The following is an 8,716-nucleotide window of genomic DNA, read 5'->3' as shown; positions in this document are numbered from 1 at the left end:
ACCATACCACTGTGATTGCACTGACTTTCTAGAATGTTCTGACATCTGAGAAAACAAGAGCCTCTTGTCGGTCTTCTTCATCATGCCTTTCTTGGCTATTCTTTCAGGCACTGATTCTTCTATATAAATTTTCAGATTGTTTTAACCAATTAAAAAGACTCCGGGCAGATCAGTGGTTGCCTAGGAATGAGACGGAAGGGATGACGGATCACAAATGGCAATGGGGTTTTGGAGGAGACGCGATTGTTCTCCTGACAGTGGTGGTGGTTACACAGGTGCAAGCAGACATCAAAACTGATGAATTGCACACTTGAAGTGTGCCCATCAATACCCTGGGGCTATCTTTAAGTCTACGCTAGAGTGCAACCAGGACTTTGGGAATTTGGCAAATGAGTAGGTGGTTATGTTGAAACTAAGAATCTTTATCTTCCTTCTTTATAAAATTAAATAAACACTTGACCCCATATTGATAATTTGGTTCATTTGGTATTAATGAGTGCTGCTGGCTAGACGTTTCTCCTTGGATGGCTTCCCAGGTACCCCAGCAGCTTGCAGTGAGTTTCCCACAAATGCTTCCATGGCACACCCACTGCCCAGGGTGGTTCATGGCAGAGTGCCAGAGGGTGAGGCAGCCATGAGTGGATTTCCCTGGACACACCCCCTCGGTGGCTTCACAGTGGCGTGCCAACAATGGGGTGCCCATCAATCACCTTCCCTCAAGCAGTTTCACACAAGAGAGCTGCCAGCCAGGCTCCTCCTCTCACAGGGCTTCTGTAGCACGTCTTGAGGTAGCCTGTAGGGTTCTGAGGTGGGGTACCTCCCTCCCTTTGGACAGCTTCCCACAGCAGACAGTGGATTTCAAGCAAGTTCAGCTGGGGAGGCACCTCAGGAAACTTCTCTGTAATCCAGTGAGTCATGCCCACACCCTCTCCAATGGGGTCTGGAGTTTAGCTCCGGGAGGGGCTCTCTCCCAGTCCCAGGTGTGGTGAGAGCTGCCTATATCAGCCATTCCTCTATTCTTTAGAGTCCTCTTATTAGCCAGTTCCCCAGCACCCTTGTTCATAATTCTTTATCCTAAACTTTCTCTGTACAAATTACTGTGTGGTTTTGTCTTCTGATTGGACCCTGACTGACACACAGATTGAGAACACAATTCTGCAGCCAACATCAGCTATCTTTCACGGTAAAGGAAGGATGACTGAGAAGGTGGTGCCAAGAGCCCAGAGGAACCAAGAGCCGTGGAGATGGCCCCCAATGATCCCCGAGTCCTGGTACTCATGCTGCTGCATAGTCCCCTCCCACATTGAGGGCTGACCAATAAAACAGTGCAGGAATGACAGTGTCAAGATAAGTCATAGAGATTTTGTAGCTTCCACCTTACGTGATTTGGTGGAAGTTAGGTGCTATGTCATGAGAATACTGTAGGAGCCCCATGGAGAAGTCCACATGGTGAGGAACTGAGGCTCCTGCCTGAATTCAGTGAATAGTTGAGACCTCTCACCAACAGTCTGGAAGGGAGATGTCTCGGCAGGAGATTATCCAGCCCCAGTCAAACCTTCAGATGACTGCAGCCCTCATGGACATCTTGACTGCACCTCAACTTGCGTGACCCCGAGCCAAACCATCCCACAGAGCTGCTCCCAAATTCCTGACCCAAAGAAACTATGAGATACTAAGTCATTATTATTTTAAAGCCACTAACTTTGGGGGTAGTTTGTTATATAGCATTAAATTATAAACACACATAGTCTCAAAGTATCTCCCACAAAATGCATATTACTTACAAAGGGAAAACCAGTAACTTTACAATGGAGAAACCTGAAAAATACCACTTGAACCAAGTGATCTGAGTTAATATGAGCAGTAATGAGATATAACAAAAGCTCACGCCTCCCAATGTGATGTACTGAGAATGGCACACTGTCATTTCTTGATGTTCTCACCAAAAACGTATAACCTTCACTTAATCACAAAAAAACCATCAAGAAAGACAAAACTGAGGGAAAGTCTACAAAATAACTGGTCATAAGTCTTCAAAAGTGTCAAGATCATGAAAGATAAAGACTAAGCAATTGTCCCAGAGTAAAGAAGATGAAAGAGACATGACAACTAAATTCAACGCAAGACCCTGGATTGGATCCTCATCCAGAAAAAGAATATTAGTAGGACAACTGATGAAATTGAATGAGGTCTGTAAATTAGTTAATAGTATAGTATCAATGCTAATTTCCTGATTCTCATGGCTGTATTATGGCTGTATCATATGTTTATGTTAGAGGAAACTGGATGAAGAGTATATGGGAACTCTGTACTGATTTTGTAACTTTTTTATAATCTTGAAATTATTTAAAGTTAAAAATAATTAGTATCACTTAAGAATGAAGGTGAGAAATATTTTCAAATATCAAAAACTGAAATAATTCTCTACCAGCAGACTATAATAAAGAAAAAAACTATAAGATGTTCTTCAGGCAGAATGAAAATCCTAATTGGAAGCTCAGAGATATCGGAAGGAATGAAGAGTACGAAAAAAAGTAAATCTCAATGTGGGTACATCCTATCGACTACTGACTACATAGAAAGCAATAATAATATATTGTGGGCTAAAATATACGGAATTCAAATATGAGAATAATATCATGTAAATTGAGAAGTGTTTACAGTTAAAAATATTCTAAGATCCTTGCATTGTCTAAGAAGAGGGTGAAATTCTTAAACAACATTAGTCCTTGATCAACGAATGTCACACTTTTTCATGTCTATATAACCACTAAAAGAAAAGCAGAATGTTCTATAACTTCCAGAATAATGGGGGAAATAGAATAATAATTGAAAAATAAACAATCAATCCAAAAGAAGAAGAGAATGAAATAGAAACAGAAATCACCAGGGAAAAAAGAGTAGATATATAATACAATTCCAAATAATACATCCAGAAATCACCAGGGAAAAAAGAGTAGATATATAATACAATTCCAAATAATACATAATTCCAAGGATATCAGTACTCATGTCAAATCTAAAGTTTAAAATTTAATTAATATAATTAATACGGAATTAATATACAATTCCTAATATAGCCGTATTTATATTAAATCTAAGCAGATAGAAGGTCCAAATAAAAACAGAAAGATTCTCAGACTGGATAAAAATATATCCAGTTGGACTACACGCTGTTGACAAAGACACATCGGCAACATCAGGAACAGAGAGGCTGAAAGTAAAAGGCTAGTGAAGGATGGATCGTGCAGACATGAATCAAAAGACGAATGCTGTAACTGCACTAATTACAAAGGAAGTCAAGTTTAAGGCAAAAAGAGCTGCTAGATAAAAGAAAGGACATTTACTTGATGGGGAAACAAGGGAGGTGTTCTCACTGAGGTCAGGATTAAGACAAGGTTACCCACCATGTCTCCACCAGTCCAATCATTGCATTGGAATTATTAGCCAATATAATTAGGGGAGAGAACAACAAAAAGATAAAAGGAAAATATAAAATATCCCTATTTGCAGATGATGTCATTGCATACCAGAAAAATACAAAAGATTCCATGGACAAACTGTAACCGCGGGCCCTCCAGGACCAGCTCAACCAACCCCATCTCTTGTCAACACAGTGACTAAGAATTGCCTTTCAGAAAATCTGCAAAGTCACATAGCCAGGGCATGCCCAAAAGAAGAAATTGTGACCTGAAACACCACAGAACCAAAGATTCTTCTTCCCACGGAACCCAAGGACCAGAACAGGGATGGAGCTCAAAAGTTGGACTCTTATTAGAAGCGAGGGGTCCCTCATTCAGGAAGATCCAGAGTTAGCATTCTTTTCCTACCTCACCAAAAACGTCAAGAACCCTATGATAAAAGTTTAGAATCTCATCATGAAAGTTTAGAACCCTGACATAAACGTTTAAAACCTTACCATAAATGTTTGAAGCCCACCAATCAAAGCCTGCATTTCTGTGTGCCAGCCTATTCTCCTTAACCTCTTAAATTTCACCCCAAATCCTGAACTGGGAAGACAGATCTGAGGACACATGCTCCCTGTTCTCCCTGCAGATCAGTCTCACAGAATAAAAGCTGATCTCTTTTTCCAAAGGCCGATGCCATAATTAATTGGATTTTCTTTTAATGCATGTGGTGCAAGAGAACCCCAACTTTGTCCGGCAACAAAACTACTTAAAAAACGAGAGAATTTAGTAAGACAGCAGGATATAAAATTAACCTAAAAATCAGTAGCCTTCATATAGTCATATAATAACTGATTGGAAGAGAAAAATCCCACTTATAGTAGAAACAAAAAAGAAAAAATACCTCATTGTAAAATTTAAAAGAATTGTGTAAAACTTTTTATAAGAAAAACTTTTAAACACTTCTGAAAGATATAAAAGTGGATTTAACAAATGAAAAAGTATACCATGTTCTTCGATAAGATGACTCAACATCCAAAGAAGTCAATTCTCTCCAAGTCGATTCATAATTTACAGAATTTTCTTCTGAAACTAGATATATTAATATGAAATTCATATGGAAAAAAGTAAACAAGCAAGGATAACCAGGAAAACCCTGAGAAGAGTGATGAAATTGGGGGTACTGGCCTGCCAGATACTAACATGAGCCATGAAGCCTCTATCATTAAAACAGTGTCATTGTGGCATGTGGACAGGCTTACAAACTAATGCAGCACATTAGAAAGTCTGGAAAACCCAGGTAATTATGACAGTTACTGTATGACAAATGATAAATATGAAATCTTGGACTTTTTAATAAATGGTGTTGGAACACCCAGATAGCCATTTGGGGAAATGTAAACTTGAATCCATGCCTTATAACGTACAACAGAATAAATTCCAAACGGATCAAAGATTTAAATGTAAAAAATGAAACCATTAAAAATATTAGATTGGGGAAAACTTTTCTATTGCCCAAAAGAGAATTGTTTTACATCTATGTTTTGCATATACAGAACTGTTCTACATCTAAGGAGAAACAGAAAAACTAAATGCAAAATCTGGACCTCAACTGAATCCTAGTTTGAACAAACCAGGAGTAAAGTATATTTTGGGGACAATGGGGGAATTTGACTCCCGTGGACTTGGTATTTGATGATAGTAAGGAATTATTAATTTTGCTTTGTGTGATAAATATATTATGGTTAAGCAAGAAATCATTTTTTAAGCAATGCATACTGAAGAAATTTGGGGTGGAATATCATGTTTTTAGCAAAAATAATTGTCGAAGTGATGCTGGTATATTATTATAGGAACTCAAAAAGTCTCTGAATACTTCTAGTTTGGGAAGCTCATTGTCTTTTTGTCCTCATCACAGTTAGGAACTACTTTAAATTATAGTCTGGATTTTGTCAGAGAAAATATCATTCTAAAGAATGCCAAAAATGGCACCTGAGTCAAAGTCTAACCAGTGGACTTGCACATCCAGCCATGCTTTATGCAGTTTAGTACCTAAGCAAAGTGGCCAGCATCATCCCGTCAGCCAGCCCGGACAGCTACCAGGTGTTATTTGCAAAACTGAAGGAGAAAATAATTCCTGCTGAGGACAGGAGGAGGCCTAGGAGCCAGATCTGAAGACAGTAAACCGTGGGATTGTCGGAGAGGAGTCCCGAAAGGGGTGTGTGCCCAGAGCTTTCTCAGCCTCCTAGACCCTGGGGAATCTGTGGCAGCCCTGAGAAATGAACACAGAGGTCAGGGGGCTCCTCCACTTTCAAGACTCTACAGACGAGAGGCCCAGGCCAAGGATGGAAAGGATAGGCAGGAGGTGCTTTCTGGACCTGCTGGAGAGCAGACCAGGATGCCTGGAGAGGTGGGGCCATTCCAGGAGCAGGAAGGACTGTGAACATAACTCCCCCGACAAGTCCTGGGGAGAAGTGGGGTGCTGGGCACGGATGAGTAAGGGAGTGTGGGGGGCAGAACCAGAGAAACTATTTCGTCACCGTGATCCTGTCTTATTCCCAGGCTGCTATGACTTGGCAGAACTTGGTCATGCCAGAAGAAATCCTTTCTCAGGGTTGAAAGTCAGTCCAAGGAAGGAGAAAAGATGCAGACTCACCTCTTCCAGGGCAAAGGTCACCACTCTGCTTGACAGGAAGCATCACAGATGGTCAGCCAGCTAATCCCCTGCAGCCTTGGGCCTTTCTTAGAAAGACTGACCCATCAAAGTCCTAGAGGTAGTTGTAAGCTCCTAGAAGTTTCCTTTGACAATGTATTGATATTTGCTGTCACCTCCCAGCCTGAGGTTTAGATATTTAATTTGAAGAGGCTTTATTTTCTTTTTCAAAAACTCTTAAGCTGTCTTGTGACACATGGCCTAGGTGGTGACACTGGGCCTCAGTCCCATATCTGCTCAGCAAGAAAGCATTACCAGGGACCCAGATGGGCCACTTCTCAAGCCCCAACTCTCCAGCATCATGGATTTGTCCCCATTTAGGCTTATAAAACACATAACCATTTATTAAATACTCAAAGAGAAAAAAAAAAACCACTACACTTCCCAGCTTGCACCCAACTACTGAGAATCTGAGAACAGTAGGGGTGTGGCCTTGAGATCCAAGCATCAGAGGAAGAGATATGCTTCCCCTGGAGAACTGAGCTGTAATGGGTTCCAGACCGCTACCTGCCCATTGTGCAAGCCTTTTTTTTGAAGACTCAGGGTTATGTTAAGTGCTTGGGATGTTTTGTTGTCATTTGCTTTTCAAGAAGTCAGATCGGATTTTCTTCATTGAGCAAACTCCAGCAGGAGAGAAGGTACACATTTTTAAGATGATCTCTGTCATACTCTGGTCAACTTACTTGTGGAAGGAAAGGGAGAAAGGAAGACACTGTATATTTTGGCATGTGACAATTTCTGTAGTAACAATGAACTCATTGACAAACCTGTAAAGAACTTTATGTCTGCTTGTAAAAGTCTGAATTGAGAGAAGTGATGTCAGCATCATGGTGGAAGGAGCTGTGCCCTTAGTCCCCCCCACTAAGATACAATCAAAAGGAAAAGGACACTCATTAACCAACAGAGGACACCCACATGGCACAAAGACGTCTGAGAGATCCACGCAGCCATATGTCTGAAGGTGGGGGTAGCAGATCCCCCGGGAAGCAGTGGAAGGAGGTAAGCAGATATCCTTCCACTCAACAACAGAGTGATCTAGGGCACAGGACCTCATGCAGCGGCAGCCAGCATGTCACTCTGAGAGGAGATGGGGGAAAGGGCAGCCTTCTACAGGAATGCTTTTGCTCTCAGAGTTGCTTCCCAGGGTGTGGGAACACTCCACACCAAGGCAGCTCCACCACTGCAGGGGTGCCCCCACCAAGCGAAATAGCACAGGTGGGTCATCAGTGAGTGCACAGCAGGAGCATGAATGGGAAAGAAAGTGCCCTCTCCCCCTATCCCATCTGGCACACCAGCTTGGCCAGGGCAGGAGATCACCACCAGAGCACCTGCACCAGCATGTGTGAAGCAGCAGCAACCAGCAGGCAGCGCAGAAGGGGCCCTGTCAGCACAGCTTCCAATGGATAAGCACAACTGACAGTGGACATGGTGGGCTCAGAAAACACAGCTCCTGCCCTCCCCCAGTTGAGGCAGGTGGAATCCGTGACCAGATACAACCACTATGTGCTGGAAAAGTCCCACCCCAAACAGCACGAAGAAATACATTAATACTCTAGACCAGAAGGAAAATGATGTGTCCAAAAACCAATCCTGAAGCCACAGAAATTTACAATCTAAATGACAGAGAAATCTAAATAGTTATCATAAAGAAACTCAATGAGTTACAAGAAAACTCAGAAAGACAGTTTAATGAATTCAGGAATAAAATAATGAGCAAAAGGACTTCTTCACAAAAGAGGTTGAAACTCTAAAAAAAATGCTGGAGAAGAAGAACACAATGAATGAGATAAAAAAAAACTATCTAGAATCCTTAAAAAACAGAGCTAACATGGAGGACAGAATTAGTAACTTAGAGGACAGAAATACAGAAATGCTTCAGGTGGATGAGGAGAGAGAACTAAGAAATGAAATGAAGAAATTTTCTGAGAAATATCCAACTCAATTATGAAATGCAATGTAAGGATTGTAAGTATTCCAGGGGGAGAAGCAAGGGAGAAAGGGGCAGAGAGTTTGTTCAAAGCAATAATATCTGAGAACTTCCCAAACCTGGAGAAGGAACTGGACTTACATGTAAATGAAGCCAATAGAACTCCATATTACATCAATGCCAAAAGACCTTCTCCAAGGCATATATTTGTAAAACTGGCAAAAGTCAATGACAAAAAAAAATATTAAGGGCAGCAAGGCAGAAGAAAACAACCTACAAAGGAATCCCTAACTGGCTTTCACGTGATTTCTCAGTAGAAACCTTACAAGCTAGGAAAGAGTGGAATGATACATTCAAATACTGAAAGGCAAAACCTTTTAGCCAAGAATAGTTTATCCAGTGAAACCATCCTTCAGATACAATAGAGAAATAAAAACTTTCCCAGATAAACAAAAGCTAAGAGAGTTCATCACCACAAGACAACCCCCCCACAAGAAACGAACAAGAAGGGCCTCATACCTAAAAAAACAAAAAGGTTTACAAAGCCTTGAGCAAGGAGATAAACAGACAGACAAAATCAGAAAATTGCAGCTCTCTATCAGAACAGGGTAGCAAATATTTAATTACAACATTAAAGACAAAGGGAAGGAAAGCATCCAAAATAACTAT

Source organism: Equus caballus, chromosome 26, assembly GCF_041296265.1.
Source record: "Equus caballus isolate H_3958 breed thoroughbred chromosome 26, TB-T2T, whole genome shotgun sequence".
Lineage (NCBI taxonomy): Eukaryota > Metazoa > Chordata > Mammalia > Perissodactyla > Equidae > Equus > Equus caballus.
This window is presented reverse-complemented; position numbering follows the sequence as displayed.